The sequence below is a fragment of the Helicoverpa armigera genome, chromosome 11 (assembly GCF_030705265.1).
Source record: "Helicoverpa armigera isolate CAAS_96S chromosome 11, ASM3070526v1, whole genome shotgun sequence".
Classification (NCBI taxonomy): Eukaryota; Metazoa; Arthropoda; class Insecta; order Lepidoptera; family Noctuidae; genus Helicoverpa; species Helicoverpa armigera.
This window is the reverse complement of record NC_087130.1, coordinates 5,552,346-5,572,574: the sequence shown is the minus strand read 5'-3', so window position 1 is coordinate 5,572,574 and position 20,229 is coordinate 5,552,346.

The following is a 20,229-nucleotide window of genomic DNA, read 5'->3' as shown; positions in this document are numbered from 1 at the left end:
ACAAGATTGTAGTATTAGCTAATGTAGACGGTTTACGTTTGTGTGCGTGTGTGAGGTCATAAAAATCTAGCGGTAAGTATATAGTTAGAAATAAGTTAGGTAACAAAGAACTGACCAAGGATAATGCTATTGTTTTAGTTAATGATAATAAAGACATGAAGACGTTGGCTTACGTTACTTAAGGTCAAGACATTTTAATCAACCTACTTGATGCTCCTAATTTATTAAAGTAGATGTGCACAATATATTCGAAAACCACATTCATACTACGTAAGTATTCCTTTACTTTTATGCGTTAATTAAAAGAAGAAGTCAGCAGATTTTATCGGAACTCACCGCCCTAGGTGCACATACCAATCACTATCGACAATATTAGAAACCCTCTCAAACAATTAAAATTAATCTATCCAAAAAGGGTCCAATTAAAATTCAGAGCACATAATATTTGGCCCAGCTTAACCACACATTCGCAAACTGACCCATTTGTTCGTAAGGCTAACTAGATCTATTCAATTCATAACTAAGCTTCAATACCGGTTCGATAATCCTATGCAAATATTGAATTAAAGTGGCCTTAATACTCAGACTCTGGAAGTGTACGCACCGTCGGGCTGTGCTTAATAGTTCATCGATATCGATAGCCTGTGTTGATGTTAGCCGATAAGGTGTATTTTGTGGAGCGATTTATAGGCCTAGAGTAGTATGAGCTGGGGGAATATAATTTTCCTTACTAAGGCTGTTTATAGACTTTTAACTACTATTAACGGCTTCATACTGCAACTTTTAGCTGGTTGACGTCCTAAATAATCTTGCTCGTTTTGAAGCATACCAGTGCAATGTTTGGTTTCATAAGGTAAGGATAATAAGGTCGGTTATAGCTAAGCGTCCACTTGTCGGTATCGTACGCATCGGACGTATCGCACGCAACGGATCGTAGTATCATTTATATAGAAACTCAAACAAGTGCGTCCACCTGTCCGCAACGTACGCATCGCAAATCGACAATGATCCGTTTTGTACGATGCGTCCGTTGCGAACGATACCGACAAGTGGACGCTTAGCTTATATCTTCAAGACATACTGATTATTTTACAAGCATCAAAAGAACGCGATAATCTTCCACCAAAAAAACAAATGAACAACGGACAAACCTGTATAGTGACTTTTTGACAATAAATAGCAATAAATGAACATCGCATTCCAAAAGCCATTCTTTCCCAATATTCTGCCACCCAAATAGAACGGCAACTCTTTTGAATTAAGAACGTATTGAGCCTATTTCATGCAGTCACAGTGTAGTCGTAACAGTAACATATTGGATTTATACTCAATAGTTGGGCATGAATAGTGGCAGCCTGCCAGCCAACGGCGATCACAATATCCATTTCGCGCAGTTGACTACTATGACTGGCGTCACTGGCGTGGCAAGTGTTGCGTGAAAGCCTAGTAGAGTATATAAGCCAGCTGCTTATACATTCAAACGATGCATGAGTTTGATCAACAATAGATTTACGTGCGGTAGTTGTTGATGGCAGTTTTGTTGAAACGTTTTGATAATTGTTACACTTACCGCATTTATGATGAAAATTGCACAAAAACAGTAAAATTAGGCACGCCTTCAGTTATTTCAAATATTCGGTGTCTTTGCTAAAACGTTACTCATTTAAAATAGGTATTAATATAAAAAAAATCTCAAATAATTTAACGAGTATACGACAGTAAACAACATTTTTTCAATGATGCAGTTTTCCTGCATCCATGTCAATGAAAATATTTTGTTTGAACAATATTATTGCAACTGCGACTCATGTTAGGCACGATCCGTTTGCGCTGTAAAGTTTTTTAACGAGCTGTTTCATCTTAGCTTTCTTGTTGTTGATAAATATTTCTGTAAAAACTTAGCATAGCATTCTATTTAAATATTTTTATTTGTGAACACAGATAAATCAAAAGCTTAACTTCAAGACTTGAAATAAAATCACAAATACCGTGATTGTATATGACACCCTCGCTTAAAAAGGTGAAAATAAAGTACATGTAAGGCATATACTTTTTATGACGTAACATCTTTTAAAGGAGCAAAGAGATTTCGCGACCTCCTCGATGGAAAGAGGTTACATATATATTTTCATGGTCAATGCTGTGGGCTGTACGATGCTAATAATATAAGATACCGAGCTCGTATAGTGCGGGACTATTTTTATGTGCTTAATATTCATAAAAGTAAGGAACAGATATACTTACTTACGTACTTTAGTAGACGTGACCTAGTTTGCTTCTTAAGAAGTTTTTTTTATTTGTATAAGCTCGGTCATGGTATGAAAATGTTTTGAGAATAAATAAAATGTTTACGTTTGTGGACGAAACTGGGCTGGAATCGAATGTTTGAACAAATTGGGAAAGAATAATGGTAATGTACGTTCTGTATGTGTTCAGTCTGTTTAGAATTTGGACTCTATATAACGGTATCTACTTGGATATTCGTGAGATACCTACTATAAGTATAGGTAAATTTCACTTTATTTTCTTGGATGTTCCGACAGCATTTATAACCCCCTATTACGTAGCTCAGGTTTACAAACAACATAATTTATATTTACATAAACAAAGTCTATTTGCAATACTTAATCAAACCAAATGTATTGTCTCAATTTGTAATCATTATTCAATGCTATACATTACATAAAGGTATGTACCGAGACAGTTGCGGGCGGCGGGCGTCGGGACAGAGTAACAAAAATAATTGAATACATAATTGATTAATAGCCATTACGACATGACAGATATTGATTGCTATCGGTGCGGCGGTAAATGTAGTGTGCTGTTGACTCTTCGGTAATGCTGTGGTCCTGGTACTTTGAATATATGTGATAGCATTATTCAAGTGATCATTTAGTGAGGTTGTATTAAATAAATGAATGATTTTATTAATTTAACCAAAAGGCTATAAGTATCATTACTTTATACATGTTTACATTCCAAAAACAATAAAATTGCTTAAATGATATACATATCTTTTACTTCCTCATTTTTGCCTCGATTTGTACAAGCAAAATTGGTGAAATATGTTACATACAAGAAAGCTTCACAGTTTAGCCTATAATACAACAACCACAAGCAATATATCAACGCACCAATAATAGGTTACAAAAACCTTTCATAAGCCATAGACAACAATACACCATTAATAAAGAAAAGCTTTTTAGCCTCCCCTTTGTTCGATATTGTTACGCGTACTTACTATATGTCAAAGAAACATGCAACTAAATATACCTCTAATATGAAACATCAAAAGAAATTCTATCTATATATCACTAGTACATGACTAAAGTTTAATATGGATATGATAAGGGTGAAACTTTTTACGCGACAAAGGTGAAAATTATTGCATACATGTTATTCGGGTAGTAACAATTCCATGGAATCCGAGTAAAAACAGTGAAAACAAATACTTTTGTAATAAAATGTTCTTTTATTACGCCACAGTGGGTAGAAATACAACAATGACAGTTCCATAACAATCAATCGTGCGTTTTCAGGCACTGCACGTATGAAACTGTCAAAAATTCTAAAAATAGAACTATGTCACTTTTTATTTTTATTGCAGGTATTCTAAAAATTGTTTTGTAACAAAGAATTTCAAACTCTTTTTAGTTAGTTTGTTTCAAAAATATTTCACATACAACCATAAGCTAGGGATTGTACCTATGAATTGTCATCTGAATTGCCTTCTCCCAAGAAGGTTGGGGTAGGCTTCCAGTGTGTCAGGATGAAGCTGAGTACCAGACTTTTACAAGCTGCTTATCTGACCTCCTCAACCCAGTTACGACTGGTTGTCAAACTTGCTGGTTTCTGACTACCCGTATCGACTGCGTTAATCGTACTTTCCGAGATACGGCAGAACTCTTTGTGACAAGATGGCCACCCATCCACGGACCGACAGCACTAAGCACTGCTTAACTGTAAGATCGATCGATCCCCGCAGCTTTGCCAACCCTACAAATGCCACCAGCGAAATTCAACAATGACTCGTCAATATTCTTTATCTTAAAATAATCTAAAACCGTATAAAAATAGCGCGTTGACTCGCGATATCGACGTTCCATTCAGTTGGGCACCTGTCATGGCGGTGATTGATTGCTCGCTATATTAAAAAGTAAATGAAGTGCCTTTTAAACGCGCCACCTATTCGACAAGGATAAAGTGGAGTTACAGCGTGACTTGATGGAAACGTCAAAAATTATGTCGTTAGTTCTTTTAGTTTAGATTTTCTAGCTTTGGATTTGGTATTGCTGACGGCGGATTTTAATAAGCTATCTATCTTTTTATTTGCTTACCAGAGGTGGTATTATTTGTATGGGGATAAGTGTTAAAAGGTTACTGAACTCCACCCAAAGTATCTACCGCACGTCGTTTGGTGCGCTGAAAATTGTAATTCAAAATTAAGGCTTTTTAAGTAGGCGTTATCTTTAGTATTGTTTATATAAATGTGGACAGTAACTGGTACATAATGATGGAATGCCTTTTAATTTTCGATTAGAAAATGTTATGAGACATTTATTCATCATAAACTTTTAATTATTTTTTATTCTTAAGACGTCTTATTTATTCGAATATAAATTAAGAAATAACCCGAAGACAACCTAAGTAATGTCTTTATTTATTGTGTTTGAAACAAAATGCACAGCCCTTTACAGTTATTTCGGTATAATGAAAGCACATTAAAAAGATTGCTCCAGAGATAGCAGTTAATGGTAAAAACATTTACAGTTTGGCAATAAGCCCATAATGCTCGGCAAACGAGTTAATTCTGGATTATACTTCATATTTGCCTTTGTTTTCCATTGTTATGACCCTAAAGTAATTAAAATCATGAATGAAAATATTGTTTTAAAGTTCTTCTTACCTATAGACAGACATATGTGTTGTTGGGGAGGTTTGTTGCACCACTTCTTCTTCGCAAGAGAAACACGTAGGAAGTGGTGAAGAGTGAGCGTTTTGTGGGCTGTCTTTTGTTAATTTTCACGTCCAAAAAGTGTCCATTTTGGAGCCAAGTTCGAATAAATTATTTTTTTAGTTTGAGTTTCACATGAGTTCGGTTTCTAACCTTCATTTGTGTTTAGTGTCATCATCACGTATAATAGTCTGATAGGCACTTTAACTCCCACATTACCACAAAGATCTCACGGCTCTTCGTTATTTAAATTATTAAGCTGAGGTTTATTTTCATTACTGTTTACTTTCAAACGAACCGCGTAAGTGCGTTCCACACGCAAACTTAATCGCTTAGGCATTTCAAGTTGAAAACCAAAATACTTAAAGAGTATCTTGAATATCAAAAGCATAATACACATTCTTAACTTTTATATATTTAATGAATCTCATATTCAAAACAAAACCAAATGAAATTTTGTTAATGAGTGTATTAAGTAAACTGTTTGAGAGATAAAGCAGAATTACCCTTTAATATATTTAAAAGTTTCTGATGAAAACCCGACGAGATAATAAACACATTGTTGAAAATAATACGATAACATTAAAACTTTTTGTTTTCATGAACCAAGACTTTTTTTAAAGCGTTTTGCTAAAAAGTTCCAAACTAGATTTTATTTATCGTCTCATTCAAAATAAGTGACAAACGCTGTTCGAATGAAGAATGCATTCCAATTTAAATAAAGAAGATGGTTTCGAAAGGGTGTTTCTTTTTTTAAACTAATAAATAACATAAATCGATACTGAATAGACGGACGTAGATCCCGTTACGTCCAACACACAAGGTATTCTATTTTCTTTAGCAGAATCGAACGAATCCTACGGGGATTTTCCCCACGGAGTGGCAGGTATAAGCCAGAGGAATTTAAAACGAGGGTACAAAACACCACTTTAGAAACAGCCGTAGCACCAACTCATTATCAACGAAGATTCTTATCAAAGTTAACAAAGATTTCGCCTAATCTAAAAGTTTGAATTGTGAAGTTTGTTCCAGTTTCATAAAATCTTTTCCATTTAAAAATTCAATAGACATGGTAGAGATTTAAAAAATAAGTGTGTCTTGCTTTAAAATTTAGAGTAAAGTAAATACGTATGTAAAGTCGAGATCTTACTGTCATATGTATGTATATCAGTGTCCAATGTATACAATTCTATAATTTGAAATTAATCATCAAACAAACCATCATCCATTTCTATCTCTACTTAAATATCTAACCGTTCCCAATATAACGTATTTATAATATTAACTAGACGCGACAAAGGATAAGGTGAGAATTAGTTATAATTAATCTAAAGCTCCTGTCAGTCATCGCGTAAGTTAATTAATTAAGAACCAAGTTATATAATTCCCCCGTGGAGTGTATAAGCTCGTTTGACGGTAAACTATTGCTGGGCAAAGTTGATTGCAATATTGTGTTCTTAGAAGGTGTTCGTAATAGCTGGAAATAGGCTCGCCTATTACGTTGGGTAAATCAATATATGCCTGCACACGTTCCTTTTATAATTGTGTTATTTATTTTCTTGATTGAGGCTATATACCTCTATATATAAGTTAAAAATAATGATATAAAGTTTAGTTATCAAGTATTCAAAGTAAAAAAAAGGTTTTCAGATTTCTATCATTTACTTTTAGGAGACGAACTTAGGCATACTTACCTCAGATAGTTTTACAATACGTTTCAAAATGGTACTACTGTACATTATAAGATATATTGTGGTAGGTATTAAAATATAAACTAACAGGTAAATCAGTATTCTCAAACGAGAAATAATAAGCGTTAAATAGGTTCTATTCAAAAACATGCGTAGGTTGATCTCACTGACAAATCCGAAAGCTTATCTTTTAAAAATAAAACTCCTAGTTTTATTTTTATTTACACAAAAATAATTTTACAAAATATTTCTAGCCGTAAACACATAAAACATTATCAAGTTGTGAAAACTCCTCATACAATATTAACGATCGCGAACCAAATACGTCCCGACTAATTACAAACGCCAATGTTCGTTCGTTTGTTTGTTTGTTTACTTATTGTTAGTAGCTGATGAGATATTAACTCGCGGATTATAGGCCTTATTATTGTGTTTGACTTTGAAAAGTAATGAAATTACATTTTGTTGTTTAACTTCTGTATAATGGAGATTTTGTTTTGAAATGAAGGGAAAACCAACACTGAATTACCTAGTAGATATTTCCAGAAAATTTTGGTTTGATGTAAATAAGATGATCTATACGAAAATCGATCTCAGTGGCGTGCACTTGGAGAGGCCTATGTCCAGCAGTGGACTGCGATAGGCTGATGATGATGATGAAGATGATCTATCATTTTCAATGATAAGTAATGGTTAGCTACAACAGAACGACATACGTTTTACGACATATTCTATTACCCCTCTGATATGATATCCTTACTTAGCTTCCTTCCTAAAATTTGATGTGTTTGAGGTCGCATACCACGAAATAAACAATTTCAAGGTTAATTATTTCTTTGAAACTAGTCATGAATTCACTTGAATATCACCTTCGCACGTTTCACAGAAGCGTTGCTCCAACATTATTTTGCACTCACTTAATCGGGGAAAAATAAAGGTTTCACACCGTTTTACTTTCAAGGAAAAAAATCTTCTCACGTCCCCTTCATTACGTTTCGTTGGACACAAAGGTGAGGGAGAATATAAAATCCTGAGGATTTATTTATTGACTTTAATAATGCCCAACATTTACTTGAAGGTTTAAGGATAATAGGGTTACCGGAATATACTGGTTTTGGAGCCTTTATTAGAGTCTCGGTGACGTAATAAGGATTAGGGATGCACGTCACCGTATAGCAGTATTAGGAGATTAGTTGGCCTATCAGTTCGGCTGGTATTGAACAGTAAAAGGGGATGCTAATGAAACTGTCATGAGAAAATTTCAGGTCTGGTTCATTGCTCTTCTATGTTTATATCGACTTGATTATCATATTTATCATCGGAAGATGATATCATTTTTATCAGGTGTAAATCTTGTTCATGTTATTCGTAATTGGTAAAGTTACATCGTAATATAGGTATTACTTTATGTGAATGACTAATGTAAATGTAGTAGGTACATTATTAAATTAAGTATAAATTATGTTTGTCGAAGAATTTTCATATTATTTCAGGCATAGGAAAGCATAAACAAACAATTTCACTTACGACACCCTATTTGCATTACAACCTATTACTTCCCTACGAAACACGTATTCCAATCCATATTTCAAAGCAACACCAAACAAATGACTGTCTATTATTTTAGTCGGTACTATATTTATGTTATCTGTAGGTACGTCAGGTGCACCTTTCCAAATTGCTAGTGAGCCTGCCTTCCTGTCCCAAATACGACTGTCAGACCCTTATCAAGCCCTAATTATACATTACCGTCGTTTTCATTTGGAATTTTGGACACTCCGATATTGTGGTGGATTTCTTTAGTGACAATTTACTGTGTGACGTCATTTGTCAGGTAGCCTTTTACATGTAGGGTTTGAAAAACGAATGCTTGAGTTCGGTTGTTTTTTTGTTGCTCTGTTTTTTTTTGTGTTGGAGTTGAGGGGGAAAGAAAATTCAAGCGATTTTCTTTGTGAGTTTGGTTTAGTTAGTACACATGTAAGTTTTTATTTTTACTTTACTTATGTAATTGGATGCATGAAAGCAAAGATGTTGAGTTAAAATCATGCATTGGTAACTTTTTATACAATATTTTAGAATTTTAGTTTCTTCTTTAGCTTTTAGGCCATTCCATACTTCATTCATTTCATGCAAAATAAAATTAGCAGAAATCCATTAAGAATTGTAGAAACAGTAAAAATTATGACGTAGCACTAATTACAGTAAAACTCAGCATTAATGTTCATGAATTCATGAAATATGATACTCGTTACATCATAAAAAGTTATTAGATGTCGCTGTTTTATGGATAACAGACTTTTTCGTTGGAAAGAAGCACAACAAAGGCTGTTGCTTTTTACGATTACTATAGTCTTAAAACAGGAGTTATGATGTCATTAGTGTTCTATTATACCTCCGAAAATGAATTAATGTGCCACTAATATTGTTTCTGAGAAAACCAATTTTAAAAATGTAATAAAGTTCAAAATCGTCAAGACTCTTTTCACTTATTTTTTAATTATGCTTTCTTAAAATAGTTCCTATTATAGAATTTCATAAAACGCATTCCATATTCGACGAACAAAGCAACATAGGAACATATTACAAGGTAAGACCGCGACTGCACTTTCAAAATAAATAGATTTTCCCCACATCTCGTCTGAAATGAATTTATAATTCCCAAATGGTAAAATTAAACCCCCTATTTCTATCCTGACTACCATTTGTTTTCTTCGAAAAGTCACAGGTTTATCACGTTAGTTGTGCAAAAGTCGAGTGGGTGGTGAGATAATGTTGTATCTGAACTCTTTAAATGTGCTTGTGGCTATAAATTAAACGCATTTACAGTTTTATAGCTCGTTATGAATAAAATCATAAAGGTGTTTTCTTTTCCTCAACATAGAATGACTAATTAACTTATTAATGGATTTAGTTTAAAAGATGATTTCAATACTTATGCTTTGTGAAATTAAATAACAGCCTCGCGGATTTACTCAAACCTTCTTTATATTTCGACAAAGACCCGACTGTTATTCCAATCGCACGAAAAGCACGAGTAGGTAAATTTTTGTTTTTTCGTTTTTTAGAAGATCCACTACCAATTACATTCTATGTCTACTAAACACTCAAAAATATTCTGCTTCTAGTTCACTCCAAAAACCGATCGAGTTCCAAAAGTACCAAATTCAAAATTCTCCTGGGAAATTCGTGAGACGCGCAGTCGTCGGTGCGTCGCCCGAGATTGCAGCTATTACTTCTAACACCCTCTGTTTGCCACCAAATAGTTATACCCTCCCCTAAATTATTAGCCCCAGGTACACACCTGAATGTATGTGGGATACGCTTAGGGAATCGAAAAAATAGGGGACGGAAATTGGAGTTTACTACGCCGAAATGTCTCCTACTCACTTATTACGCTCACTTTGTATTGATATAGTGGTTTAAATAATGACTGTTCTTGGGGTGGCGGTAAGTGCCTCATTCGTCATTCCGTGTGTTTTAAAATTGGGCCACGTTAATTTTCTTCGTCACTTAGTCTTAATTGTGATAAGCCCTTTGTTACCATTGATAAAAAGTTTTGTAAAAGTTAAGCAAATAATACATATTACTTTGCTATCTATCTTAACACCTTACGTTACACCTTAAGTCTTACTAGGTAGAATGTATATTATAGTCAACCACTTGCAATATCCCACAGACAAGAAAAAACTTAAAGATAATATTTTGCTCGACTATATTTATACTTTACAACATCGGTAAAATACGGTTCTTCATAAAAATGGACACTTATTTTCATGCAAAATAGCTAGATGCTCTAAGCGGCCTTTAAGAGTAGCTCCCCCTACAAACAGCTTACGTAAGTCTAAAACAAAAAAAAAGCCACCGAACTACAGTCTGCCGTAGCTTCTGTCATTGATAAGAGGAATGGGAAATGAGACGACTTTCCTTTGATATTTATATTTGAATAAACAGTTGACTATCTACTATGTGTACCTAAGAGAGGTAAGTGGCTGGATTCGAATTAAGAATGAAAAATACTGACTGAACGTAAATAAAATGCACTGAAACTTGTCTGGTGAATCGGGTACTAAGTAGATATGTAGTACCTACACACCAGAATAGTAGAATTTGGCAAATTGCAATGTATTGGAAGTGGCTTTATCATAGCAGTACTTCATAAGAAGGTTTGCCAATAACGAAAATGATTATGAAAACTTATGAAATTAAAACGTGATTTTATTGAAATAAAGACGACTAGTTAGTTTTCAATATTGGGCTAAACTGGACAATTAATGAAATAGGTCCCACTGTCGGTTACACATGTTTAGGATAATTATATGTTGCTGTGGGTTCTGACACTTTCAGTACCAACTTGGTATAAATATATTATTATGGTTTATTACAACTAAATATCTAATTATGGTACATACTTAATTAAAGTTTGTGTTTGTACAAAATAATTTATGAGTGGTAGACTTGACATTGTATAAATCTTTGAGAAGAAATAATGATTATATAATTATTATTATATCCAAAACGTATTATATTACTGTCGTGGCCCAGTGGGTAAAGAACCAACCTCTCGAGTTTGAGGGTGTGGGTTCGATTCCAGGGCAGGCAAGTCCAATGCAACTCTTCTAAGTTTGTATGTACTTTCTAAGACCAATGGCTGACAAAAAGGTGAAGGAAAACATCTTGAGGAAACCAGGACTATATAGTCTGAAATCACCAACCAGCATTGAGCAAGGGTGGTGATTAATGCTCAATCCTACTCCGTGTGAGAGGAGGCCTGTGCCCAGCAGTTGGACGATAAAAAGGCTGTAACATTCTATTATAGTTTTGTTATTGCGTCACTCTCCATACACAGTAACTCACGCATTCCGCATAAATGCATCGAACGCATCGCACATCCAGAAAATATACGGAATATTGCGTTTTATGCCCGCATCTATGAAACAGCTTTTATTTGTTGTTCACTAAAGACTCAATGGATTGTAAAGAATGCTATAGCGGTAAAACTCCGCGATAGTCTCGATGCAGTACAGTTTACAGTGGCCATTTTGAAATGAAATTCGACGGGACTGGACGCAAAGTCTCTTTATAATGGCGTGCTTTTTTGTTGTAAAACCTCTAATAAAGCTGATTTTTTCAGCCGTCTGTCTGTCTGTCTGTGCAAATACGAATTGTTTCTGCAAACGAGTGATGGATTTTTCAAGCTCTGTCCATTTTGGACTTGTTAATTTTATTGTTACTGCGCTTATAAAAGGAAAAACGTTTATAGGGATTATGCTTGATTATTTTTTGTGTAAAAGCATCGTGCATTTTAAAATAAAGCCGATTCCGAGTGTTATTTGGACATTATTTTTGAACTCAATTTGACTATTTTTCCAAATAAATTAAGAGCAAATGCAAATTCAAATCTGTGACTATATTAGTTCTCAACCAACTAATATAGTATCCAAATACCAAATAGTAAAAATAAGACGAGTTTGTTTGTTTAACCAACGACGTACCGAAAGCCTTGACGTTCTTTCGTGTAACCCAACAATTTATGACGACATTATAGTGATGTACGTGCTATAATAACCCATTGCTTTTAGTTTCGTATTTGAGTACTAATTAGTTTATCGTGAGGCTCAATTCTATTCCCCCTGGATAGATAGACGTCACGAAATTTCGTGCCGTATAAAAGAGTATCGGCCAAAAATGGCAACCTCTTTTATTTATGTAATCATATAGGTAACTGGCAGCTTTCAAAATTGAAATTGGAATCACGTAATTGAAAATGTTAAATATGAACATAATTTTGAATTTAGAACGTTAACATTGCATTTAGATAAATATAAAGTTTTATTTATTTATACGTTAAAACGGAATCATAAATATCGGTTATCAGCAAATATTTTTCAATTCAGAAAATAACGGTAGTTTGAAAATCAATATTGATCATATCGCTGTTTATACACTACGATATCATAAATTATAGAATGCAGTTTGTTTTTTTATTTCAATAAAGTTTGTAGTATTTTGTTTGTGTTTAGACATTTGTTTCCACTTACCTCTTTTATTTAGCTTTTCCAAGCCAAGAGAGGTATCAAAGAAAATAAAATTCTAGTGTATCGTGCCAAAGTGAGAAATAATATCGGTCCGCTTACAGTAGCATTTGCGGTGGATTTTCCTATTTTGTTATGTCTTAGACAGGCTTACGGAATCGCTTTGTAAGCATACCTTAAGTACCTTACTGCTGTTCTGTGCATTTCAAATCTACGTTAGAAAGTTTATTGTTAGTCAGTTTAAAAGAGGGTAATTTTTATGTGCATTATTCTGTGGTACTATGTGGTTATTTTAGTAGGTACCTCAATGTGTTCGTAGTGATTAAGTTATCAAGCATACCTACAAACAGCAAAAAAATAATTGTTACGTCTAAATGTACGAGTATACTTATCACAGTAAAATTCAAAATTACGTTGGTGCAATGCTGCACTTAATTGGTCTCAAACGGGTGATATTGGAAATGTGCTTCAAAACATAATTCTAACTACAAAATTCAAATTGAATAATCACAAAATTAATTATATTACAATGTAACCACATCTCTCCACGGAATGAAAATGAACGCGAACACAAAACGCCAATTCCATTGAAATAAAATAATAATGTAACAAATTAGGAATGCGTCATGGCATTCAAACCGCCATGAATGGCAATATGAATGAGCACATCCCATAATGCATTGGTATGCTCATATCTTTATCGAATATATGCAGTTGATCACCCACAAATCGGATTTACGCTATTGGCGTGTTAAGCCGCGCTAATTTCGCCAATCGTTGGGAAATTTCGTTGGTGCGCGATTTTACATTCAGTCGGTAACAAATTCATTTAGCTTTGCATATTCAGAATAATATTTTGGGATATCTCGTGTTTTAATAGTTTTGTGGGGATTTTTATAATCAGTCCGATGGTATGAATATTTTATCGGGTTGCGTTGCTTTTAATTTAATTGGATTTTCTGCTTTGTAGCAGGGGACAATGCAGCGAGCAATTAGGCTAGTGCCTAATTAGGATGTGGTTGTCTATTACGAATATTCACTTATATAATAGGTAAGACATAAAACTCCAGGTTACTGTTTATATTCTATTATATATTGACCTTATTTTTTACCACAAAAAATATATTTTCATCGAAAAACTCAAAGGCGCCATTAAATCATTTCAAGAATCTGAATACAACATTTATTTACACTCGCATCCATTCATCTGTATTTCTGCTCCCGACCGATCATTAACATAATATTTTCATCTCTCCATTGGTTATTGAGCTGATATTATATTATTTAACGTCCCAGTGAAGTTGCCTTTCATATGGGATATTGAAAAATGAAGTCTCTCGGTAAGTATAAATTATCCGCTTGGTGTTCTGAAGATTAATGACTTCGGAATTTCTCTCAGGATGTAAAGTCGATGAAGCCATTTTTCCTAAGTCCACTGCCAAAAATGACACGAAGATTGATGCTTGCTGGCACTTTAGAAAACTAGGCGTGAATACGATAAAAATACAAATCGATGCTGAATTTTTTTAGAAGACAATTTTAAGTTTGTTATTAATGACGTGTCTGAAATACGTCTATGTTTTTTGCTTACAGAAAAGTTTGTTCATAAGTCCTGAGTGACATGAATTTTAAATACGTACTTGTATCAACCTTTTATTTCAAAAAGTTCATTATTTTCTAACTGAACAAAGTGCTCGGTCATGTTTCTAAAACGACAACATTTTTCATTATGATTATTCGCCGTTGAATCTTGAAACCTGATAAATTATTCAAACAATTGAGGTTTTAAGTGTGATCTCGTGTTCGCTAATTGTGAATTTATGATATTACGGACGCAGGATTGGCGTTTGGCATTTGTCTAATTATTAAATGTTCCATTCTGGATTGCGGGTTGTAACATCACGCCAATTCATTTGTTTATACATAATCAAAATACATATTGTTACTAGATTTAGCTGTTTTATAAATAAACACTTTTTAAGCAAACCCCTTTAAATATTTATGTGGACTTTTTCTAACAATGTTTCATCTATTTTTATGTAAACATGACGTGTGAGTACGGTCTATTCGATCACATTAAACATTAAAACTAGAAACTATTTTCTTTTAAAATTCTAAGTTACTTCACTACTTCGTATAAAAGTATTTTAATAAATATAAAACGTAGTAGATCGCAACTTTTATAAATGGCACTGTTTCACAAATTGCTCCAATCTTTTCACTTCGTAAATAAATAAGTGCCTATAATGACTTTTCTTTATAGCCTTGCTTCGAGTGTACTCGGTTCATTATATAAAAATATTGAAAGCAATCTCTTGGCAAAGAATTTAGTGATTGAATCGACGTCGTCAAATCAATTTACCTTTCATCAAGGGTTTCACGAAATCTTTTGACAAGATTGCCATTATAATGTTATCTTATGACGCAATGATATTAGGTTTATTGAATGTTTCTGAGAAATATGATCAAGTAAAAATATTTACACAGCTTTTATCGTAAATACGTTCTTAAATGTCAACTCTATTCAATCAATAATTGAACTGATCTTAAACCTTGAAACATAATTTAATAACGAACTAATAAAATCCAAATTTTTTACGTCACCTCGGTTTTCGTCTAAGCGACCATCATGGCGGATCCGTCCATATTCAATCAACCCTTTCGATGCTGATAAATGGAAAACGTCACATAATTGATGGATGCGTCCTTTCATATACTGATGCGGACTTAATCCATCGGTAATATCGTTCGCATAAATTCCTCATTGCTCCATGGTAGGACGAAGGTGATTCATGTTATGTGGTTCAGTGGGAATGACATGTCATCATACCTTTGGTGTTACAATAATACCAGTGAAAATCTGGAATCATTTAATATTTGAGAGGTTACTGGGGTACTTCTAAAGGGAGCATTAATTCTGTTTTGAAGTGATTTCAAACAGAATTTCAAATTGAATTGGCCTTGCGGTAGTTGCATTGACAAGAAATATAATTAATAAACAATTTTCAATTGTGATTTTTTATTGTAGGTACCTGCGTCATTTAACAAAATTGTAGAAGTCGATTGAATAATTATTACAATTTGACTCGAGCTCAATTAATTCAATAACGAATTCTCTTTCATTTCGTAATAGTTGTCTACCTAATTTCAGTTGGAATTTAATAATTTGTGACACAAAATAAAGTCATTATAACATAATAATAAAACAAAGAGGCGTTTGAAAGCACTCAATTACTTCCATTGTTTTCGGCGCAGATGTAAATAATTTCGAAGATAAACTGATATTTGATACTTCGTAAACACCATTTTAGGAAATGGGGGAATTTATATTTTTTGACATTTTGTGAGAAAGGTACGGATTAAACGAGTTTGAACTGGTTTTGGTGTTTATTGTATAACTGTCAACTGTATGTAATGATTTAAGGAATCCTAAATAGCAGTTTGATTTAAATATTCTGTTCTATTTTGATTGTGTCAATAAGGTTGTTTTTGATCCGGTTATTTAATAATTATGAAAATATATTTATAGATACCTACAGTTTATTAGAATATTTAGTATTGCATATTTTGCTTGCATTGTAACTGTTAGTAATAGATTGGTAGAGGTATGTACAGATAAAATAAAAGTACCTTAAAGAAATTTCCACTGAAAGTCACTTTTGAAAACAATAACCTCATGTAAATGAACAACCGCTATGAAAACAAAATTAAATAACACAGCTGTTCATGCAAATGTTTATCTTCACACAAACCGAAATTACTTCGTTTTAATACGTAATCATTATATCCGGAACGGAAGCGTCATATGAGAGTAAGTACGTCATTCGTAATCGCTCGAGCTTAATAGACGCCCACACATTTAATTAAGCCAAATATTTAAATGTACAAAGTATCTAAACACCCATTAAAAATTATACCGGGTTCCCCAACAATTGTATAATAAATATCTTTTACGCGTCTTCAACCCGTTAATTTTACTTTTTCTAGAAACAAGAGAATGCAATTTTCACGGCAACGTTATGCATCTAATTACATTTTTTTTGTACCAGTGTCCTTTTTCGTGGGAAAAAATGTACTTAGCGGGGAGATTTAATAAGTCTGGCGCCGACATTAAAAATATTTCAACGTTAGTTCCAACTTTCTGCGCTCGGGTTAAATGATAATTGTTCGAAAATGTGACAAGATTTTTTTGCTTGAATTTTCAAAGAGACGGAAGCTAATTAGCCAGTGGTCGTTTTGTAAGACTCGGTGGAGACAAGTCAGTTTTGTCACTATGAATTTTAGAATTTCAATTTTCGTCTATTATATTTTGCTTAATTAGCTCTGTTCCTAATATACCTAGTATTATTTCACTAGGAACCAAACCAGAAAGCAAGTTTTTATGTTTTATGATTTTAGCAAGATTTTTTTCGGTCTGATTTATCTACCAGAAGATTAATGCGATTAATAACGTTCCCTGATCAAATCGATATGTTCATGAAATAAGACATATGAATATCATGCTCAATGTAGACCTAGATAAATCCTTAATCCAGTAGATAAACATTTGTCGATTTAATAGGACATTGTTAACGAACAAGGATACTGTTAATGAATATAGGTAGGTAGTTTTACTAACTAAACTGAAATGAGCACGATATTAATAGAATAACGAAAAACCACTCAACAACCGAACTCAAGAGAAACTTCCTCCATTCCCGCTAATCAGAACACGCAAACACACGTACTCACCTATCAAACTTCAGTAACTGGAAAGAAAAGAAAAAAAAAACAATCAGTAAAGAGCAAATTAAGCTCAACTCATCTACCGCATTCCTACGTTCATAGCTGACGTTGATTTGTTTCTTTGTTGTCCAATCGAGGTGGTAAATCGTAATTACGGCTTGACGCAGGTCTGACATGCCAGCGGACTGACGTACAGAAATTACGTAGAACTTTGTGTTGCTTATAGTCTGTAGTGTTTGTGTTAGGGGGAGCTAAACGGAAAGTAAAGTACAAAAAAAAGTTTGCACGCGGGTTTGTAAGTGCGCTGTAGTTTATAGTAACTCCGTATTGGTGGTAGTGAATAGATTATGCAGATAATTATTTTGAGAGTGATATCGCAAAAAAATAGAGACTGAATTATGACGTTATAAATTAAATAAAAAAATTAACAACAACGTAATACTTAAAACACACATGTTTTCAATTGTATTTTGTATAAATAAGTATCTTGTGTTTTTCATTAACAGAATGCCAAAAAGGGTTACATGTTTTTATTTTATTTTTGTAATTAGTTAGATTGTATCTGTAATGTTAGTGATAAGGTTGATAAATAAATAAATGTAGGTCTATGAAAACTTTTGATTAATATAACGCGAGCATCATTACATTACATTTAAAACAAAAGAACATCCAAAAAGTTATCAAATGTTGTTCTTTTACTGTTTTTCTTTCCATATTCAAAAACAAAATACTATGAAGTAAAACAAAAAAACAACACTCCATGGCTAAAGCCATTACCCCAATCACGAACACAGGGGGTGTAAAGTTGGCAACCAACTCAACAGATTGTCTTGATGCGTTCCATTTGTCTAATTAACAAGGCTGAAGTTTTGACCGCAATACCAGCTTTCAAATCAAGATCTATCATACTCGGGAACGGCAAAACCTTGTATTTAACTATTCACAAGTATCACTTGAGAAAGTTTTGCTTAAACAAGATGTTGGTGGAAGTTTGTAGGTCAATTTGCATCTAGGTTTTGCTGGCTGCTCGAGACAAAATCTGTGGGCGTTATATTAAAATTATTTTGAGTTGTAACAACATTGGGGCGGTGAAAATGGGAAAATCTTTTTTGTGAAAAATTGGAACAATGTAAGTTTTTGTTACTGTTGTTGTTGTCTTTGTATTTTGGAATAAACTATGTATTTATAGGTGTCACGGGTCTTCATGTTTTACGATATTAAAAAAAATGCCGTGTAGGTGCCTAAATAGATAAGTAGGTATATGTATCAAATAGGTATGTAGTATCTGTATGTAGTATATGTTTCTATAATAAGCTGTCTCGCTAATTGTAAAACAAGGCATGCTTGCATCATTTGCTGAAAATAAAATCACTCTACATTTTATTATGATACCTATATTTTCATAATTTAAATAAGTTAACGCTAAACGTATACAGTCATCAAGGTACTTAGAGTTAGCGCATGTTTGGAGAGGGGCCAGTTCCCACTTCGTTGGAAGACAGGGAAACTGGTCCTCATACGGAAGCCGGGGCGCCCTGCGGACTCTCCGTCCGCATACCGGCCTATCGAGTTGTCGCACACCGCCTCGTCGCGCACCTTGGGGGGATAGGGCCGGACCTTGCGGACCACCAGTTCGGTTTCCGCAAGGGGCGCTCAACGGTGGACGCCATCATGCGCGTGAGAGCTCTCACGACGGGGGATGCTGTGTCCCGGGGGGGGGTCGTCTTGGCGGTGTCTCTTGACATCGCCAACGCCTTCAACACCCTTCCCTGGAGTTGCATCAGGGAGGCACTCCGGTATCACCGGGTGCCGACCTACCTTCGTCGCGTGGTCGAGGCCTATCTGTCGGATAGGTCCATCATTTACCCTGGTCACAACGGGGAATGGAACCGGCGAGAGATGTCGTGCGGTGTTCCGCAGGGGTCGGTACTGGGGCCGCTCTTGTGGAACATCGGCTACGACTGGGTGCTGCGCGCCGACCTCCCTAGCGGCGTCAGCGTGGTCTGCTACGCTGACGACACGCTGGTTCTGGCACAAGGGAGGTCGCACCAGGAGGCGGCCGACATAATGACGCGCGGGGTTGCGATAGTCATCGAGAGGATCCAGCTGCTGGGACTGGAGGTGGCCTTGCACAAATCCGAGGCCATGTGCTTTCATGGGCTTCGGAACGCGCCACCTTCAGGCTCCCAAGTCACGGTGGGGGCTACCATCGGCGTCGAGAGGGCGATGAAGTACCTGGGACTCGTCCTCGACGGCCGGTGGAGCTTCGTCGAGCACTTCCGACGTTTGGGCCCCAAACTGGAGAAGGCAGGTGCTGCATTCAAGCGGCTCCTGCCCAACCTGGGGCCCAAACGCCCCTGCCGTAAACTCTACGCGGGGTCATGCGGTCCATGGCCCTTTACGGGGCCCCGGTATGGGCACGTTCGGCACGGCCGCGGGCTGTGCACTACCTGAACGTGCCCCAAAGGGTGTTAGCCATTAGGCTAATCCGGGGGTACCGCACGATCTCCCGCGAAGCAGCTGGCCTACTCGCTGGACTGCCACCGTGGGATCTGGAGGCGAGGGTCTTCTTGCGCCTGTACGACTGGCGCGAGGAGGCTCAGCGCCGGGGAGAAACCCCGTTGCCGCGACAAGTTGTCGCGCAGCGGGCGGAGCTCCGGCGCGATCTCATGGTGGCCTGGAGGAGCGACTATCGCAACCCAGTGCAGGGCACGCCACCATCGTGGCGGTAAGTCCCCTTTGAGGAGTGGCTCGAGGAGTCACGGCGCCCTCACGTACCGCATGACGCAGGTCCTCACCGGACACGGTTGTTTCGGGAGGTACCTGC